This window comes from Dendrobates tinctorius, unplaced genomic scaffold (assembly GCF_039654945.1).
Source record: "Dendrobates tinctorius isolate UK_male_01 unplaced genomic scaffold, ASM3965494v1 ptg000065l, whole genome shotgun sequence".
Taxonomy (NCBI): domain Eukaryota; kingdom Metazoa; phylum Chordata; class Amphibia; order Anura; family Dendrobatidae; genus Dendrobates; species Dendrobates tinctorius.
In genome coordinates, this window is record NW_027361733.1 from 18,985,873 (window position 1) to 19,007,207 (window position 21,335).

The following is a 21,335-nucleotide window of genomic DNA, read 5'->3' on the forward strand; positions in this document are numbered from 1 at the left end:
GTTACCCGGAGGCCATCCCTTTGCGTAACACGGCCACCAAGACGATTGCCAAGGAGCTGGTGCATGTGTTTAGTCGGGTCGGTATACCAAAACAGATACTCACCGACCAGGGGACCCCCTTTATGTCCAGGATAATGAAGGAGCTCTGCCGATTGTTACAAATCGAACCGTTACGCACATCCGTGTATCACCCTCAAACAGACGGGATGGTTGAACGGTTCAATAAAACTCTGAAGCAGATGATGAGAAAGGTGATAGACAAGGATGGGAAGAACTGGGACTATTTACTTCCGTATTTGCTTTTTGCCATCAGGGAAGTACCCCAGTCTTCCACGGGATTCTCGCCTTTCGAGTTATTGTACGCCCGACGTCCTCGCGGACTGTTAGACGTTGTAAAAGAAACCTGGGAGGGTCAGGTCACTCCGTTTAAAACAGTGATAGATCACGTCACACAAATGCAGGACCGTATTGCGGCTGTTATGCCTATCGTCAAAGAACACATGATACAGGCTCAAGGAGCCCAAAAAAGAATCTATGATAGGGGCGCCAAGATCCGTACGTTTGAACCCGGAGATAGGGTGTTGATCCTGGTCCCCACGGTGGACAGTAAGTTCCTGGCAAAGTGGCAGGGCCCCTTTGAGATCAAGGAAAGAGTTGGTGAAGTAAACTACAAAGTATACCAGGCAGGTAAACGGAAACCTGAACAGATTTATCATGTAAATCTGATAAAGCCCTGGAAGGATCGGTCTGCCTTGTCAGCGGAGCTGGCCCGTCCTGTCTGCTCGCATACCGTACCGGAGGTACGGGTTGCAGAGACTCTCTCGGAGCGGCAAAAGACTGAGGTCAGGCAGTTTCTACTTCACAACCAAAAGTTTTTCTCAGAAAAACCCGGGCAGACTACGCTAATAAAACATGACATCGTAACGGAACCTGGTGTCACAGTTCACGTAAAGCCCTACCGGATCCCGGAAGCGCGCCGTGAAGCCGTTTCCCGAGAAGTGAAGGCAATGTTAGAGTTAGGTGTCATTGAGGAATCGCACAGTGCTTGGTCCAGCCCGATTGTGCTAATTCCTAAACCGGACGGCACCATCCGGTTCTGCAATGACTTCAGGAAACTGAATGCGGTCTCAAAATTTGATGCCTACCCCATGCCCCGGGTCGACGAGTTGATAGATCGGTTAGGAAAAGCCCGGTATATTGCGACCCTAGACCTAACAAAGGGGTATTGGCAGATCCCTCTGGCGGAGGCTGCTAGAGAAAAGACGGCATTTGCTACGCCGGAAGGTTTATTTCAGTATGTGTATATGCCGTTTGGACTGCACGGAGCACCGGCGACCTTCCAGAGACTGATGGATCGAGTCTTGAGGCCACATAGGCGGTATGCTTCGGCCTATTTGGATGACATTGTCATTTACAGCTTGTACTGGGAGACTCATCTCCAGAAAGTACAAGCTGTGATTGACGACCTGTGGGAGGCAGGTCTAACCGCGAACCCCAAGAAATGTCACATCGGGCTAGAAGAAGCCCGGTATTTGGGGTATGTAATTGGGAGGGGTGTTGTTAAACCCCAGGTTGATAAGATTCAGGCAGTTCAGGACTGGCCGCAACCTGTCAACAAGAAGCAGGTACAAGCCTTCCTGGGGATCGCCGGCTATTATCGCCGGTTCATACCCAATTTTGCAGCCATCGCTACCCCCCTGACGGATCTTACAAAAGGGAAAGACTCCGTCATGATTAAATGGAGTTTAGCGGCTGAAGAAGCCTTCCATAGCCTAAAACGGGCACTTTGCTCTCAGCCCGTACTGGTGACTCCGGACTTCCGCAGTGAGTTTGTGGTACAAACGGATGCCTCTGATACCGGTATCGGGGCCGTACTCTCACAAGTGAGGGACGGAGTGGAACACCCAGTCCTCTATCTCAGGAGGAAGCTGAATAAACACGAGCAAAGGTATGCAGTAGTAGAAAAAGAGTGCCTCGCATTAAGTGGGCTCTAGAGGCCCTCAAATATTACCTGGTGGGCCGAAAGTTCAGGCTGATCACTGACCATGCCCCTCTCAAGTGGATGCACTTGAACAAGGAACGGAATAGCCGGGTGACCCGGTGGTTCCTTGCCCTGCAGGCCTACACTTTTACGGTGGAGCACCGTCCAGGCGTACAGATGGGAAATGCAGATGCCCTGTCCCGAGTGCACTGTTTGGCGGGTGTCATTGCTCGACCGGAGTGGTCTGAGCAGAAGGGGGGGATATGTGAGAATCATGTGGGAATAGTGGATGAGGGCAGGTATATCTCGCCCGGTTCCATGACAATTGTGTACAAGATAATTGTGTACGGACAATTGTGTACAGAAAATTGTGTACAGGCCAATTGTGTCCAAGGACAATTGTGTACAAGGACAATTGTGTACAGGGCAATTGTGTACAAGGACAATTGTGTACAGACAATTGTGTACAGGGCAATTGTGTACAAGGACAATTGTGTACAAGGACAATTGTGTACAGGGCAATTGTGTCCAAGGACAATTGTGTACGGACAATTGTGTACAGGGCAATTGTGTACAAGGACAATTGTGTACAGACAATTGTGTACAGGGCAATTGTGTACAAGGACAATTGTGTACAAGGACAATTGTGTACGGACAATTGTGTACGGACGATTATTTACAGACAAGTATAGGGAAAACAAAAAATTAAACGTCCAAAAAAAGAAAATACTATATTCATCATTGATTTTAACGTAAGATTGCTTATTGAATAACAGTTTCAAAGCTTCTTCTATTCTTATTCTACAAATATTGCTGGTCTTGTCTATCGTGCCTGCATGTTGCTGATCGCTCGTAGATACCGCAGCTTGTCTCCTTGATTGTGATAATCAGCCACTTTCACACGCAGTCATTCAGCTAGCTGGACATACTTGCTTCGTGGATGCTCAACATTCAGTACCTCAGCATTCTGGGCTGTAAGTCTATGAATTGCCATGTCACTAATGAGTCCGTTGAACAGTTTCCACACGGTAGGATGAGCACAAAGAAAGAGTGCTTGTAAGGCGTTATGAAACCCCTCGCAGCAATTCGTGGTCTTGGGGGCAGAGGCCAAAGCGTCAGCATAATGATTCCAGACCTCTGGAGTAAACCTTGCGTTTCGAAAGCGTCCATCTACTCCTGGCCCCCTAACGTAGGTATGCTCAAAGTAGGAGAGGAGCTGATTGGTAGCATCATCATCAGGGAAGATTTGGGCTAGTTCGTCATACCTTGCACTTACTTCGGCTGGTGGGACAAACGCCAAGGAGGCCAAAGATTTTACCTTGAGATTGAACTCTCCATCCTCAGCCTCAAATTCAGCCTTTAGGCCCAGCTCATTGACCTTTCGAATAATGGACTGGCTCAGATGAAAGAAGCAGCCAGAAATCGCTGCAGCTGGAAACTCATCTTGGAAAGCTGACATTGCTGCCATCTCAAAGTCAAGAAGAATTTTCTGGGGATTTGCACCTGGCATCAACCCTTTGAGCGCCGTGATCATTCGACGATAGGTTGGACCAGTCTTGTTTGGCAGCAGGCAGTAGATCAGGGGAGGATAGGAGTTGCCGACTTTTGCATGGAGAGAATACAGCTGAAAGAACATGGTTGGCACCACCTTGAACGTTCCATCGCCAAACCATGTGTCTCCTCTTTCGAAATAAGGCAACAGTTCATTGCTACCAATGACAAGAATCCTTTGGGGGTCATCTCTTGCAGAGTCATATAAAATGATGTCGCTGTATTCCTGGGGGATAGCAAAATTGATGCTTTGAGGAGGAGCCAGCATGGTGTTTGCTCGCTGCCTGACCCGACGTGTATTTCGCTCAACGTCACTTCGCTTGGGCATTCGAGACAACACGTCATCAGACCTGTCTCGAAGAACCTGTCCAACAATGCTTCTAGTAGATGCTTGAGAGCTGATTGCTTCTTGCCTCAGAGCAGCCATTGTAGCTCTGGCTTCAGCTTGAACTGGATCTGCAGAGTGACTGTGCTCAGTCGGCTGTTTAACAATCGCGGCTCCAGATGTGTGCATGCGTGCGGGACACTTGAATTTGTTGACTTGCCTGCACCGCCATTCTTTGATGCTGTCATCACGTGTCCTGTGCAGGATATAATCGTGTCCCCCAAGCCTAAGGACATCTTTGTCTTTTTCAGACTTGCTCATAGTAAAAGTCATGGTGAAAGTTGCAAGGGGTGAGTAATGAAACCGAAAGTAAGCGTCAGTGTGAAAGTGGCCTGTACAATTATCTTTGTCTTTTTCAGACTTGCTCATAGTAAAAGTCATGGTGAAAGTTGCAAGGGGTGAGTAATGAAAGTGAAAGTAAGCGTCATTGTGAAAGTGGCCTGTACAAGTGGCCTGTACACAACAAGTAAAAGTCATGGTGAAAGTTGCAAGGGGTGAGTACAGAAACAGAAAGTAAGCGTCAGTGTGAAAGTGGCCTGTACAAGTGGCCTGTACACAAATAATTGCCTTGTACACAATTGTCCGTACACAATTGCCTCTTGTACACGGTTCCATGACCTTGTACACAATTGCCCGTACACAATTGCCTTGTGTACACAATTGTCCGTACACAATTGCCTCTTGTACACGGTTCCATGACCTTGTACACAATTGCCCGTACACAATTGCCTTGTACACAATTGCCTTGTACACAATTGTCCGTACACAATTGCCTTGTACACAATTGCCCGTACACAATTGCCTTGTACACAATTGTCCGTACACAATTGCCCGTACACAATTGCCTTGTACACAATTGTCCGTACACAATTGCCCGTACACAATTGCCTTGTACACAATTGCCCATACACAATTGCCTTGTACACAATTGCCTTGTACACAATCGCCTTGTACACAATTGCCTTGTACACAATCGCCTTGTACACAATTGCCTTGTACACAATTGTCATTGTACACAATTGGCCTGTACACAATTGTCTGTACACAATAGTCCGTACACAATTATCTTGTACACAATTGTCCTGTCACCATCTCGCCCAGATTCCTTTCCTATGTGGCCTAGTCTGGTCAGTATCGCACCTGCTTGCTAATGAATAATGGGAGAAGCCCGCCAGTTGGTAGTTAGGTTGTCCATTGTTTAGTTAGTGCCGGACAGGCAAGGATTTGTTTTATGTTTTATTTCCTTTTGCATTGCTTTCACCGTTAATAAACCTGACCCAGGGTCAGTTATACACGAATCCCAGCTCTGCGCCTGAGTTTCATGCTGAATGCACGTGACCTTTGACCCCCGCAAAGGCGATCCCGGAGTGTTTTATCACAAGACTAAGAGCCTTCAGAGAAGACAAGACATAGGACAGGGCCTGGCTAGCTCAGCAGCAAGGAGCTAACTGAGTTTAGACATTGCACAGGCCATGTTTCAGTGGGAGTGGCAAAACTAAATAGTCAAGGGCTCCAGGTGATTGGTCAGGGACAGATTACACATGTGCACCCTGACTGCATAAGAACCAGAGAGTTCAGGCGCCGCCCCCCTATACACACAGTCTGGAAACATGGAGAGCAGAGGCACAGAGCTGGCAACAGACAGAATTCACAGCATGGCTTGAAGCAGAAAGTAAGTTGGTGTGCGGGGGACGGGAGGCCATGCAGTGATGCCAGCAGGGTTGTTACAGAGTAAAGCTTTGGAACTACATGCCCTGGTGTCCTCCATTCCTTCCTGCGTCCATTCGCCTGGCACTGCTACATTCCCTGCGCCAAACACTACACCATCTAAGTGTCTCCACATCTACACTGCCCTGGGACAACAGCCCTGCCTGTGGAGGGCTATAACATCATTGCTGCACCACACCATCTGTCCCGGAGGATCTGTCTGCAGCGTCGGCTTAACAGCTCCCTTGCCGAGCACCACAGGTGGCGTCACAAACTATTCATCTAACTACATTCCACCATTCACATCTTCCCCTATTTCTTAGGTGCCCAGGGCCACGGTTCGGGTCACCGTTGCTGTGACACATCCCACTGATACCGGCCCGGTACCGAGTACCCCGCAGCCCTGGGAGGGCGACCCACTGGCGGCGATCCAGAGCCGCAGCGGTGTCATTGGCGGATCTCAAGAGGGACGCAGCGACGCTGGAGTGGCACACCGCCGCCGTACACCCAGGCACACAGCTGAGGAGACCGGTTCATGGAGGGTAAGAGGCGCGCTCCTATAGATGCACCGCTCTCCCCCATACTACCGACGCTGAATCCTTGGAGACACGCAAAGCGGCCGGCACCCCCGGGCCTACCTAAACAGAGGCGCAGCTCCTGCGTCGTCTCTGTCTTCTGGACATCAGCAGCCCCAAAGTTCTGCCTCAGCCGGCTCCCACATGCCATAGTAACAGCAACACAGAAAGTGAGAGGTGGCACTCAGGCAATCTAGCTGCAAACAGCTGCGGCTCCGTTCCATAATTCCACTTAGTTCCTTAGCAGCAGAGCGGCCGGAAGGTGAAACAGCAAACTGAAATAACCGCTGACAGCAACCACTGATAGGGGCTGCAAAAAAAAATCGAGACTTACTTATAACTCGTGTCCCCTCCTGAGGCGACATAATAAAGCAGACACCTGAGCCTAATTACATTAGCTGCGACGTGCTGCAGTTTCGGTACTTTGTCCCAGTAGCTTTGTCTCCTACAAGAAACGGGGAGGCGGGCCATATCTCTACCTCTCTGCCATAGCATTCAGACAAGCACAGATTGCCTGAGGAGATTAACGGAGGATCTTACTCGCCTCCTCCCTTCTACTCCTCCCTTCTCCCCCTGTGCGACCTCACATCACATCGCAAGAAGCCATTAGAGTAGTTCCACAATACAGATAATTTCAAGTCACTTGGGGACTATTTGCATAGGGGGAGCCCCCCCCAGCCCCCCCCTTTTCTATTTCAGACACTGTATCGACTATTACACCATATAGACTCTTCTTAACAGCTCTAACAACATTCAAGCTTCCCTTTATAGAAAGACACGTCTGAACCGGAATCATGAGTAACCAAAAATTTAAGGGGAAAACTAACCCTACAACACCGTCCAAACCACAAGTTGGTCAAAAACAAGATAAATCCTTCGGACAACGAAACCAAACCAGAGACCGGGCCAATACCCTGAGTTCACCTAGACGTAGGTCTCGGTCGCCACGCAGGGACAGCTATCATCCTCCGGACCGCAAGGTGAACTCTAGACCCCTATAGAGTAAATCATCTCCACTAAAAATGGACTCCTCATTTAATTTAAAAAGGACGAACCCCGGGGATTGGAATGAGAAATTCTCTTTCTCCAGGGAGGCCTCAGAAGCTGAAGATGACGCTGAATCTAGCGATACTTCACCCTATCAGTCTCCTGCAAAAAGCAAAATTAAACATGACGACTCTGGGTCCCATATGGGTGCAAACCCGGTAACCTCACATATATCTTCACACTCTATGACACCGGGCCAACTTAACCAAGAGGCCTTTATGGATTCCATAGTAAGCAAATTGAGCGTCATAATGGACAGTAAGCTTGACCTACACAGCAGAAAGATCAAAGCCGACTTGGATTCTAATTTTCAAAAGTATTGTGAAAAAATTGATAAGATAAATAAGCAGTTAACTAAACCTGAAGATCGGATAAATAGGCTGGAACATAGATCCTCAATTACCTATGATGAACTGGATTATCTTACATCAGAAGTTCGCAAGCTGCGAGCCAAACTGACGGACCTTGAGGACAGAGGCCGTCGGAATAACTTGAAGATTAGAGGTATTCCGGAAAGTGTCATCCAAGAGGCGGACTTAATAATTGATAGAGCCCACAGGTTGCCGAGACCTCCTAAGCTCTCTACCGATCTCCCGAGAGGCACTAATCTCAGAGTTCACTTCTTTCAAACGAAAGAAAGGATCCTCAACTATTTGAAAGACCAAAAAACATTCCCCGAACCACACAAGGATCTAAAGGTTTTTCCCGATCTCTCCAAGGACACACTGGAGGCACGGAAGAACTTTAGAAATATTACTACAGCCCTTTGTGACAAGGGAATTACTTACAAGTGGGGCTTTCTGTTGAAACTCTTGATCCTTTACAGGGGAAGAACAATTCCTATCTTTACTCCAGATGAAGGATTTAACTTCCTTAGTTCTCTGGATACTGCTCAATCTGGCAATGGTTGAGACTTCCTCGTTCTGGGATCACTCTCTATGTGGCAGGGGCCTCTACTACATTCATTGCTTTGAGGTTTTCCCTCTATTCCCACCCTCTTCCATTACCCCCGCTTTATTGAGGTAGTCCTGCTTGAGAGTCCTACCTGAGCAGTGTTTTCCTTATTAATCCTATAGACATTTTCATTGACTGTTAGTACATATTTCTGATTAGTCATATTGTAAATTGTTATATCTTCAGTATACTAACCAAAAGGTTAATTGTTATTGATGCTATCTTGTCCTCTAGGACTTCTTTTTGTCCTTTAGGTCCCCAATCAGTTTACCGACCAGCACTCTCCATATATTTTTATTATCGTACTTACTAATATTGCTGATATGAGCTTCAAAATTCTGTCCTATAATATTAGAGGTTTGAATAGCCCACAGAAGAGACACACTTTATGGAGGGAACTGGTTAGCTCACAGGTCGATATCGCATGTATACAAGAAATGAAGTTTTTAGATGGAAACCACCCTTATTTTAATAATCGCAGTTTCCCCAACATCTTTGAGGCCTGCAATTCCAGTAAAAAGGCTGGAGTGATTACCGTGATCAAGAACTCTGTCCCCTTTAAGGCCCTTGAGGAATATGGGGACGAAGGGGGCAGATTTCATATTTTGGTATGTGAAATTTACGGTCAAACATACACTTTGGTAAACGTTTACGCACCCAACAAAAATCAAACCAGGTTTCTTTCAAAGCTTATGAAGAAGGTAATAGAGGTGAGAAAGGGCAATCTTCTAATATTAGGAGATTTTAATCTCACTCCTGACAATGTCTTTGATTCTTCCTCTGCCTCTAGACCGGCATCGGACAACTTAAATTGGTGGTTGGACAGAAATGAGCTGTATGACACATTTAGATGTCTGAATTCCACTTCCAAGGAGTTTCTCTACAGCTCACCAATCGGCTTCTAGAATAGACCTGATTGTGACAGATATTTTTTCCCTCACAAAAATCAGTAAGGTGTATATTGGAAACAGGACAATTTCAGATCACTCCCCGGTCATTGGAGAAATTCTAATAGGCCCTACCCTAAAAAATGCCAGATTTTGGAAGTGTAATGCCAGCACTTTAAACAATTTGATTCATAGGGCGACAATCCAGAAAGCATTGGATAACTTTTTTCTTGAAAACAACTAAGATTACACTAATCCTTCCCTCAACTGGTGGGCTCATAAGGCGGTCATCAGGGGCATTATTATGAGTATAGCATCTAAAATAAAAAGAGAAAGTAGGGAAAAAAAAACAAGGTTCAGTCGGCAATACGTGAGATGGAAAAGAGTCTACTAGGCCTATCTTCTCCTTCCCCTCAAAAACAATCTGATCTAACCCGTCTAAGACAAGAACTTAGGTCACTGCTTTATTCCCCATATGAAGCAGCCATCAATTCTTCTAAGTATAAATTCTACACATCTTTGAACAAACCTACGCGCTACATGGCCAACAGGATTAAAAAGAAAAGAATCCATAATCAAATACACAGAATAAACTCTATTGAAGATAATACTAAACTATCCCACCCTCAAGACATCACAAATGAGTTCGCAAAATATTACCATAAACTCTACAATCTCAACTCAGACCTTTCATCCCCTCCGCCTAACCAACTTGATGTTAAAAAATATCTTTCAGACATTAACTTACCATCCCTCACTAGCGACGATTTGATGTCGTTATCATTGCCTTTCACCACTCAGGAAGTAGAGGATACCATTAAAAACCTTGACTTGCATAAATCGCCCGGACCAGACGGTTTTACTAATAACTACTACAAAGTTTTCAGTAAAACCTTGTCCCCCCACCCGGTTGGGATGTTTAACTACACTTCCACAAAGGGTTCATTTCCCCCCGAGATGCTGGAAGCATCAATCTCCCTGATCCCGAAGCAAACTGGGAATCCTGAGTCACTAGGTAGCTATAGACCTATTTCTCTCATTAACACCGATATAAAAATATTCTCCAAGATTCTCGCCAAGAGGTTGAGTTATAAAATACCCAGTCTGATAGGTAACGACCAAATGGGGTTCACAAAGGGGAGGCAACCGGCCGACGCCACCAGAAGAGTACTCGACTCAATCAAATTAGCTAACTCAGCTAGAACACCAACAGCCCTTATCTCGTTAGATGCTGAGAAAACATTTGATCGTATCGATTGGTGCTTTCTCAGACATACATTGAGTAAATTCAGATTCAATGAAACATTGATTACCCCCTTTATGGCTTTATACGTGGGTCCCAAGGCAAAGATCGTGTGCAATAGCCATGTTTCCAAAGCCTTTCCCATTAGAAATGGCACTAGGCAAGACTTCCCCCTCTCTCCCTTGCTCTTTAATTTGGCGTTGGAACCACTTGTAGAACACATAAGATGCAACTCGAAAATAACCGGATTATCTACAAAAAATCATCAGCATAAGCTCAGCTTATTCGCAGATGATATTATTTTGACTCTAATGAATCCCGTAACATCGACTTTAGAAACCTTTACAGAATTAAATAGGTTTAGGTCGCTCTCAAATTTTAAAATAAATAATTCAAAGTCAAATATCCTTCCTATCCATGTCAAACTAGAGGAAATTGGCCACATTAAGGCATTCACTACCCTCAATTGGTGCGAGGAAGAAATATCTTACCTAGGTGTTATCATCAATAAAGATCTCTCAAAGACGGTTAAGTCCAATCTGAAGAAATTAACGGATCTAATTCATAAGGACAGCATTATTTTTCGGGATAGGGACCTAACATGGTGGGGGAGAAATCTGGCGGTGAAAACGTTTACCTTACCTAAGATCCTCTATATATTGCGGTGTATCCCTCTCCCTATTTCCACTATTCTCTTGTCCAATATTCAATCTCAGTTAAATGCTATTATTTGGGGTAATAATAAACCTAGAACTGACACTAGATCCCTGTTTAAAAAAAGAATACATGGGGGATTGAGCTTCCCAAACGTTGCCGCTCACTATCACATGCTGCTTCTCAAGCAGAGCGCACTGTGACTTTCAGATTTAGATGCCCCCGCATGGATGGACCTTGAAATATCAATTAATAATGGTAAACACCCCAGAACACTAGTGTTCAATGCTATATCAGGCGCTCTCCCCGGTCAGTTAGCGCACCCAATATTCCAGGCAATTGCCTTTGCTTGGTATAAAATCTCGAGAGTTGATGGCCGAATACAAAGCCTAACCACGCTACACAAATTACCTTTGGCTTTTGTATTTTCGTTCATGGGTCAATCACTCCCCCCCCCCAGTGGGCAGATTTGAACATTTGCAAATTGGGTGACATCTCAGATGGGTCAGATCTTTTGAATTTCAGCATCCTAAAAAACAAATGCAACGTACCCTCATCTCTCTTGCTGGATTTTCTGTCTTTGAAAGAGAGTATCAGACAGTTCCTTAGTCGTAAACCCAACTTTTCCGAAGCTTCCCTAAAAATTTTAAATAACCCCAATCATCGCATTTTTTGGAGTCACAAATTCCTCTATGATAGTTTCAACAAAGACTCATCAATAGAGTTGAGCGATACCGTCCGATACTTCAAAGTATCGTATCGGATGGTATCGGCCGATCTTTAAAAAAAGTATCGGTATCGCCGATTCCGATACCGGAAGTCCCATTCAAGTCTATGGGACTTCCGGTATCGGAATAAGAAAAACCCTTTCCTGCCCTTGTACAGCCTCTCTGGGGTCTGTACGGGCCTCTCTGGGGTCTGTACGGGCCTTTCGGGGGGCTGTGCCGGCCTGCCAGGGGGTCTGTGCAGGCTCCGGTGGTCTGTGCCGGCCTGCCGGTGGTCTGTGCAGGCTCCGGTGGGCTGTGCCGGCCTGCCGGGGGGCTGTGCCGGCCTGCCGGGGGGCTGTGCAGGCTCCGGGGGGCTGTGCCGGCCTGCCGGGGGGCTGTGCCGGCCTGCCGGGGGGCTGTGCAGGCTCCGGGGGGCTGTGCCGGCCTGCCGGGGGGCTGTGCCGGCCTGCCGGGGGGCTGTGCAGGCTTCGGGGGTCTGTGCAGGCATCGTCCGATGGGACTACAAGTCCCATCGGGCGATGCCTGCTACCATGACAGTGATTGACACATTAGCCAATGATGGGACAGTAGTAGTCCCATCATCCGGCTAATGTGTTAAATGTAAAAAAAAAAAAAAAATTACATGCTACATACATACAACATGCATACTACATACATGCTACATTCATACTATATACTACATACATGCTACATTCATACTACATAAATACTACATGCAACATACATACTACATATATACTACATGCATGCTACATACATACTGCATGCTACATACATACTACATGCTACATACATACCACATATATGCTACATACATACTACATACATACTACATACATACTACATACATACTACATGCTACATACATAACACATACATACTACATGCATGCTACATACATACTACATGCTACATACTACATATATACTACATGCATGCTACATACATACTACATGATACATACTACATATATACTACATGCATGCTAGATACATACTACATGATACATACTACATATATACTACATGCATGCTACATACATACTACATGCTACATACATACTACATATATACTACATGCATGCTACATACATACTACATACATACTACATACATACTACATGCTACATACATACTACATACATACTACATGCATGCTACATACATACTGCATGCTACATACATACTACATACATACTACATGCTACATACATACCACATATATACTACATACATACTACATACATAGACATACAGTACATATAACATAGAGTAACATACTTACCAATACTTGTCACATTGTTCCCCGAAGCCATTGTCTTTTCCGGAATAAATATTAACATAACAAACCACAAAAATACTCACCCACGATCCGAAGCAGTCCACGAGTGTGTCCCACGACGATCTTGGGTAGAGAACTGCAGCATCAGCTGATGCTGCCGTTCTCTACGGGCTGCAGGAATCCAATGACGGAAGGTAGGTATCCTTCCGCACTGTATTCCTCCGCCACTTAAAAAAAAAAAAAAAGTCCCTAGTCTCACTTTATGCCATTGCTGTGTGGGAATTTCCCACGCAGCAATGGCATAAAGTGAGACTAGGGACTTTTTTTTTTTTAAGTGGCGGAGGAATACAGTGCGGAAGGATACCTACCTTCCGTCATTGGATTCCTGCAGCCCGTAGAGAACGGCAGCATCATCTGATGCTGCAGTTCTCTACCCAAGATCGTCGTGGGACACACTCGTGGACTGCTTCGGATCGTGGGTGAGTATTTTTGTGGTTTGTTATGTTAATATTTATTCCGGAAAACACAATGGCTTCGGGGAACAATGTGACAAGTATTGGTAAGTATGTTACTCTATGTTATATGTACTGTATGTCTATGTATGTATTGTATGAATGTATTGTATGTATGTAGTATATATGTGGTATGTATGTAGCATGTAGTATGTATGTAGTATGTATGTAGCATGCAGTATGTATGTAGCATGCAGTATGTATGTAGCATGCATGTAGTATATATGTAGTATGTATGTAGCATGCATGTAGTATATATGTAGTATGTATGTAGCATGCATGTAGTATATATGTAGTATGTATGTAGTATGTATGTAGTATGTATGTGGTATGTATGTAGCATGTAGTATGTATGTAGCATGCATGTAGTATATATGTAGTATGTATGTAGCATGTAGTATGTATGTAGTATGTATGTAGTATGTATGTGGTATGTATGTAGCATGTAGTATGTATGTAGCATGCATGTAGTATGCATGTAGTATGTATGTAGTATGTATGTAGTATGTAGCATGTATGTAGTATGTAGCATGTATGTAGTATGTATGTGGTATGTATGTAGCATGTAGTATGTATGTAGCATGTATGTAGTATGTATGTGGTATGTATGTAGCATGTAGTATGTATGTAGCATGTATGTAGCATGCATGTAGTATGTATGTAGCATGTATGTAGCATGTATGTAGTATGTATGTAGTATATATGTAGTATGTATGTAGCATGTAGTATGTATGTAGCATGCATGTAGTATGCATGTAGTATGTATGTAGTATGTATGTAGTATGTAGCATGTATGTAGTATGTAGCATGTATGTAGTATGTATGTGGTATGTATGTAGCATGTAGTATGTATGTAGCATGTATGTAGTATGTATGTGGTATGTATGTAGCATGTAGTATGTATGTAGCATGTATGTAGCATGCATGTAGTATGTATGTAGCATGTATGTAGCATGTATGTAGTATGTATGTAGTATATATGTAGTATGTATGTAGCATGTAGTATGTATGTAGCATGCATGTAGTATGTATGTAGTATTTTTTTTTTTTTTTTAACATTTAACACATTAGCCGGATGATGGGACTACTACTGTCCCATCATTGGCTAATGTGTCAATCACTGTCATGGTAGCAAGCATCGCCCGATGGGACTTGTAGTCCCATCGGACGATGCTTGCACAGACCCCCGGACATCAGCACAGCCCCCCGGCAGGCCGGCACAGCCCCCCGGCTGGCCGGTACAGACCCCCACAGGGTGCACAGCCCCCCGGCAGGCCGGCACAGCCCCCCGGCAGGCCGGTACAGACCCCCACAGGGTGCACAGACCACCGGCAGGCCGGCACAGCCCCCCGGCAGGCCGGTACAGACCCCCACAGGGTGCACAGACCACCGGCAGGCCGGCACAGCCCCCCGGCAGGCCGGTACAGACCCCGGGCAGTCCACACAGCCCCCCGGCAGGCCGGCAGAGACCCCCGGAAGGCCCGAAATGACGGCGCATCATGATGCGCACACACCGCGCATCATGATGACGTCAGGCTGTCAATCAACTTTGAACTTCCGATTCCGATGCCGAATTCCGATATTGAAAAAATATCGGAAGTCGGTATCGGAATTCCGATACAGCAAGTATCGGCCGATACCCGATACTTGCGGTATCGGAATGCTCAACACTACTCATCAATGCTCAACTGGGAAAAGACCCTCAATCATACTTTCTCTTCAGACAACTGGGAAGAAGCTTTTTCTCTGTCCTACAGCTCTACACTATCCATGTCTCTACAGGAGTCACATTTTAAGGTATGCTCCAGATGGTACTATACTCCAGCCAGATTGGCACACATGAGTACCCTTAACGCTCCAATGTACTGGAGGAACTGTGGACAAAAAGGTGATATATTTCATGTATTCTGGAATTGCCCCTCCATTGTTGTCTTTTGGTCTCAGATCACTTCTATAATTAACAAATTGTCAGGAACCAATTTCTCTCTCACCCTGCATCTAGCTTTGCTCTCCTTAGATAGTGAGCTTTTGAACAACTCTTTAAAGTCAATCATCCTGCATATTTGCTTAGTCGCAAAAAATTTGATTGCCTTCCACTGGAAGAGTCAAACATTACCTAATTCTAGCGAAATTATCAAATTAATCTCCCAGCACAGAGCAATCGAACTTAAATTCGCATTATCTAATAACCAATTTGGTAAGTTTTATAAGAAGTGGTATAAGTGGGATCAGTCCTTTCCGCCTCCCTTGACAGGATAAGTCAACAGATTTTTGAGCTAATTGTCGATCTGTCTCATCAGCTTTCTTGCTTAATTCTCTTGATGGAGTCTCTTATTTCTTGATTTTTAGACATGTTATGCTACTGCTTTCATGGTACTTTAAATTGTGCAATATGTATCGCTTATTTGCAATATCATTGTACTTAAGGGTTGCATCCCTTCCTATATTTTGGCTACTATGTTGCTAGCCATTCTTCTTGTATTGTTATGTTTGTTACCTTGCCCTTCCCCCTACTCACCTTGCTTATCCCCCTCTCCCCCCCTCTCCCTTACTCCCTCCTCCCTCCCCCCCTTTTACCCCTGTTAAAACTAATAAAAATATTGGAAAAGAAGAACACATGTAATTACTGTATTATATATTTTCATGTTGAAAAAATTAATTATAAAAAAGGTTAATGGAAAAATCCCTTGGTTGTAGTATAAGCAGTGAAGAAGAATTATACAATTTAACCAAAATATGTGTATAAATTGTTAATGACATTGCATAAGTAGATGTACCCAACAATAACGAACCAATCTCATATGATCATATAAATATTCACCACGAGATTTGGGGAAGAAAAATCATCATTAATCTTCTAATAGCAAAAATTACATAGATACATGCAATAATAGCAATCAGGTTTTTATCTTTTTTTTTTTTTACCCTGTTTGTATTGTTGGAAAAAACCTGATATTCAGAAAATAATAAGAAAAAAAGGGAAGGATGAAACAAAATGTAAAAAAACAACATGATATCTTTCTTTTTATTCAAGCCAAGAGGTATTCTGGTTTGAGATTGAAAATCCACCAGGCGTCTCTATTTCTCAATGTAACCTCAGTGTCACCCCCTCTGATGGGTGTATATATTTTTTCAATTGCATAAACTACGAGTGATCTTAAATCACCCTTATGACATTCAATGAAATGTTTTGACACCTGAGATGTGTTTCTATTTATGTTGATGTTCTCTATATCATAAATGTGTTCTCTGATTCTAGTCTTGAGCATGCGTTTTGTACTTCCAACATATTTTAAATGGCAGGAGGTGCATTCCATGATGTAGACCACGCTTTTAGTGTTGCAATTTATGAAAGTTTTATTAGCAAAATTGCTGCTTTCACTAGAGTCTCCAAAACTGGAACTCTTTTTGGTGTATTTACAGGTTTTACAAGACTTAGCGCCACACTTATAAAAACCCTTGGTATTAAGCCAATTTGTAGATTGAGTTTGGGACATATTCAAAAAACTTGGTGAAAGGTTCTGTCCGAAGGGTGGCGCTCTTCTAGAGACTATTCTGAATCCTTTCCATATAATATTGGTTCGTTATTGTTGAGTACATCTACTTATGCAATGTCATTAACAATTTATACACATATTTTGTTTAAATTGTATACCGTATATACTCGTGTATAAGCCGAGATTTTCAGCCCATTTTTTGGGGGCTGAAAGTCCCCCCTCTCAGCTTATACACGAGTCATATACCTAGAGGGTCGGCGGGGGAGGGGGAGCGGGGGTGTCACAGAATATGCATATATTCATGAGTGTAATGAGCGGTACCACATGACCGCTGAAAGCAGGAAGGGAGAGCGTGAAGCGGGGCTGCAGAGACCGCGCCAGGGGGGAAGTATGATCTGTGACACCCCCTTTCCCCCTCCCCCGCCACCCCCCCCAGATATGACTGTCCCTGGTTCATGCTGATCACCGCTGTCTGCTGCATCCTGTGTCAGTGATGTTTAGCCAGCAGAGGGCGCGGTGACGTGGTTAGTGCACGCCGTGCCCTCTGCTGCCTGAACGTCACTGACATACGACGTGGCAGACAGCAGTGAGCAGCGATTGAGCCCGGATAGGTGAATATCTCAGGTGCCGGGTCCTGAGCAGGAGAGGTGAGTATGGCATTTTTTTGCAGCAGCATATGGGGGCATAATATATGGAGCATCTTATGGGGGCAGCATTTGAGAGCATGTTCTATGGAGCAGCATATGGGGGCATATTCTATGGAGCAGCATATGGGGGCATATTCTATGGAGCAGCATATGGGGGCATAGTCTATGGAGCAGCGTATGGGGGCATATGCTATGGAGCAGAATATGGGGGCATATTCTATGGGGCAGCATATGGGGGGGATAAATTATGGAGCAGCATATGGGGCAGCATATGGGGGCATATTCTATGGAGCAGCATATGGGGGCATATTCTATGGAGCAGCATATGGGGACATATTCTATGGGGCAGCATATGGGGGCATAATCTATGGAGCAGCATATGGGGGCATATTCTATGGAGCAGCATATGAGGGCATAATCTATGGAGCATCATATGGGGCATAATCTATGGAGCATCTTATTGGGGCATAATCTAAGGAGCATCTTATGGGGGCATAATCTATGGAGCATTTTATGGGGGCATAATCTATGGAGCATCTTATGGGGCATAATCTATGAAGCATTTTATGGGGGAGTAATCTATGGAGCATCTTATGGGGGCATAATCTATGGAGCATTTTATGGAGCACTATATGGGGCATATTATTCTATGGAGCATCTTATGGGGGCATTATTAACCTTTGCGCAGCATTATATGGGGTGTATTTTGTATGGAGCATCTTATGGGCCCATCATGAACTGTATGGAGCATTATATGGGGCTCCTGAATCAATATGGATATTCGAAAACATTTAACCTACCGATGTCTCAATTAATTTTACTTTTATTGGTATCTATTTTTATTTTTGAAATTTACCAGTAGCTGCTGCATTTTCCACCCTAGGCTTATACATAAGTCAATAAGTTTTCCCAGTTTTTTTGTGGCAAAATTAGGGGGGTCAGCTTATACACTGGTCAGCTTATAAACGAGTATATACGGTAATTCCTCTTGACTGCTTATACTACAACAAAGGGGTTTTTTTCATTAACCTTTTTTATAGTTAACCTCTTTTATAATTAATTTTTTCAATATGAAAATATATAATACAGTAATTTCATGTGTTTTTACCCCTAGTTCAATAGCACGCTGAGGCTGTGTATATTTGTGCTTGTGCTCCCTACCAGAAGTTTCTGTGTATTGTGCTTATATATAACCTATAATGCTATTTTCATGCAATGTTTACTCTATTCTAGACAAAAGCTGCTTTCTGCCACTATAGTTTTCATCGCCAGTTCTCATGGAGTGACGCATATATAACCTGCCAGACGATCCGCTATACGAATAAGATGAAGATCATTCCTTGTATTATAGTTCTTTCATCGCCAGCTTATGTAGATCACTATATCTGTGCACTCTTTTATGTGTTTTATGATATTCACTCTGTTCTAAATGGAAATGTTTTTTCTCTTTGTTGTTATTAGGAATATATAACATCATTCTTTGTAATTGCGGTTTTGTTTACCGCTAGTCTGTGTGGCTCGCTACATTTGTGCATTTTGTCTTTGCCATGTGATACTCACTCTATCTTATAGGCAAATGATTTTTCTTTTTGTTTCTATCATGGCTATTATTAAGAAAATGTAACACCACTTCTTTTAATTGCGGCTTTTCTACTGCTAGTTCATGATGATCGCTATATTTGTGCACTTTGATATGTGATCTGTTATGTGACATTCATTCTGTTTTAGAAGTAAATGTTTTTTCTCTCTGCTTGTATTATGGCTGTTATTAAGAAATTATAACATCATTGCGGCTTTTTTACCGCTATGTGAATCGCTACATTTTTGCACTTTGATATGCGTTTTATCATGCGACATTCACGCTGTACTAGATGAAAATGTTCTTTTTTTGCTCCTTTTTTGGCTGTTATGAAGAATATATAAAATCTTGCGTATGTTACGCGCTGTTAAGATATACTCTTTTCTTGCCTTTATGTCATGTTAAACGCACATTCTTTTTCATGATTTTAATCATGTCTGTCTTCACCTGTTTATTGTTTGTGCTAATTAGATGTGCTAATTGTTTTTACTGGTGTGTTTTTTGGACTACAGCATAAAAGTGCTCTGTTAAGAAATGCATGTTATCATGACTAAGGGTGCCGTGACACCTGAAACGCGTTGATAACGCAACATCTTGTCCTATCTATGCTGATATTTTTATCCTCTATTTTCCCAATTTGAGTGAATAAAGAATTGTTTTTTTCACTTCATCGTTGAGCTGGATCAATTTTTCCATTGGAATTCCAAAACATCTCTACTTCCCTTCCGAGCCCCGACGTGTGCCCATACAGTAGTTTTCTCCCACATATGGGGTATCAGCGTACTCAGGACAAATTGTACAACAACTTTTGGAGTCCAAGGGAAAATAAAAAAATTGGAGACTAAATGATGATGTTTGTGGAAAAAATATGATTTCTTTATTTTCACGCCCAGGCGTTATAAACTTCTGTGAAGCACTTGGGGGTTCAAAGTGCTCACCACACATCTAGATGAGTTCTTTGGGGGGGTCTAGTTTCCAAAATGGGGTCACTTGTGGGGGGTTTCCACAGTTTGGGCACATCAGGGGCTCTCCAAACGCGACATGGCGCCCGATCTCAATTCCAGCCTTTTTTGCGTCAAATGGCGCTCCTTCCCTTTACGAGCTCTGCCATGCACCCAAACAGTGGTTTATCCCAACATATGGAGTATTAGCGTACTCAGGACAAATTGCACAATAACTTTTGGGGTCCTGTTTCCCTTGAGAAAATAAAAATTTGGGGTGAAAAGATCATTTTTGCGGAAAAAATATGATTTTTTTAATTTTACGACTGTACGTTAAAAACTTATGTGAAGCCCATGGGGGTTCAAAGTTCTCACCACACATCTAGATAAGTTCCTTGAGGGGTCTAGTTTCCAAAATGGGGTCATTTGTGGGGGGTTTCCACTGTTTAGGCACATCAGGGGCTCTCCAAATGCGATATGACGTCAAGCCAATTCTGTGTTGAAAAAGTCAAACGGCGCTCATTCCCTTCCAAGCTCTGCCATGCGCCAAAACAGTGGTTTACCCCCACATATGGGGTATCAGTGTACTCAGGACAAATTGCACAATAACTTTTGGGGTCCTGTTTCCCTTGGGAAAATATAAATTGGGGGTTCAAAGTTCTCACTACATATCTATATAAGTTGCTTGGGGGTCTTGTTTCCAAAATGGGGTCACTTGTGGGGGGTTTCTACCGTTTAGGCACATCAGGGGCTCTCCAAATGTGACATGGCATCCGATCTCAATTCCAGCCAATTTTGCATTGAAAAAGTCAAACGGTGCTCCTTCCCTTTCGAGCTCTGCCATGCACCCCAACAGTGGTTTACCCCCACATGGGGTATCAGCACACTCGGGACAAATTGCACAATAACTTTTGCCATCCAATTTCTCCTGTTACCCATGGGAAAATAAAAAATATTGGACCTGAAGTAATTTTTTTTGTGGAAAAAAGTTAAATGTTCTTTTTTTTAAACATTCAAAAAATTCCTGTGAAGCACCTGAAGGGTTAATAAACTTCTTGATTGTGGTTTTGAGTACTGTCAGGGGTGCAGTTTTTAGAATGGTGTCACTTTTGGGTATTTTCTATCATTTAGACTCCTCAAAGTGACTTCAAATGTGATGTGGTCCC

At 43.8% G+C, this 21,335-nt stretch overlaps 1 long non-coding RNA gene across 2 annotated transcripts in view; it reads left to right on the forward strand.

Moving 5' to 3' along the window:
* LOC141094738 (uncharacterized) overlaps positions 1-19,886 on the forward strand; it is a 412,361-nt gene extending 392,475 nt beyond the window's left edge. For both annotated transcript variants that reach the window (XR_012233165.1, XR_012233164.1), the window contains exon 4: positions 18,883-19,886. This is a non-coding gene — a long non-coding RNA (uncharacterized lncRNA). The remainder of the gene's footprint in view (positions 1-18,882) is intronic.
* Positions 19,887-21,335: the final 1,449 nt, after the last annotated feature.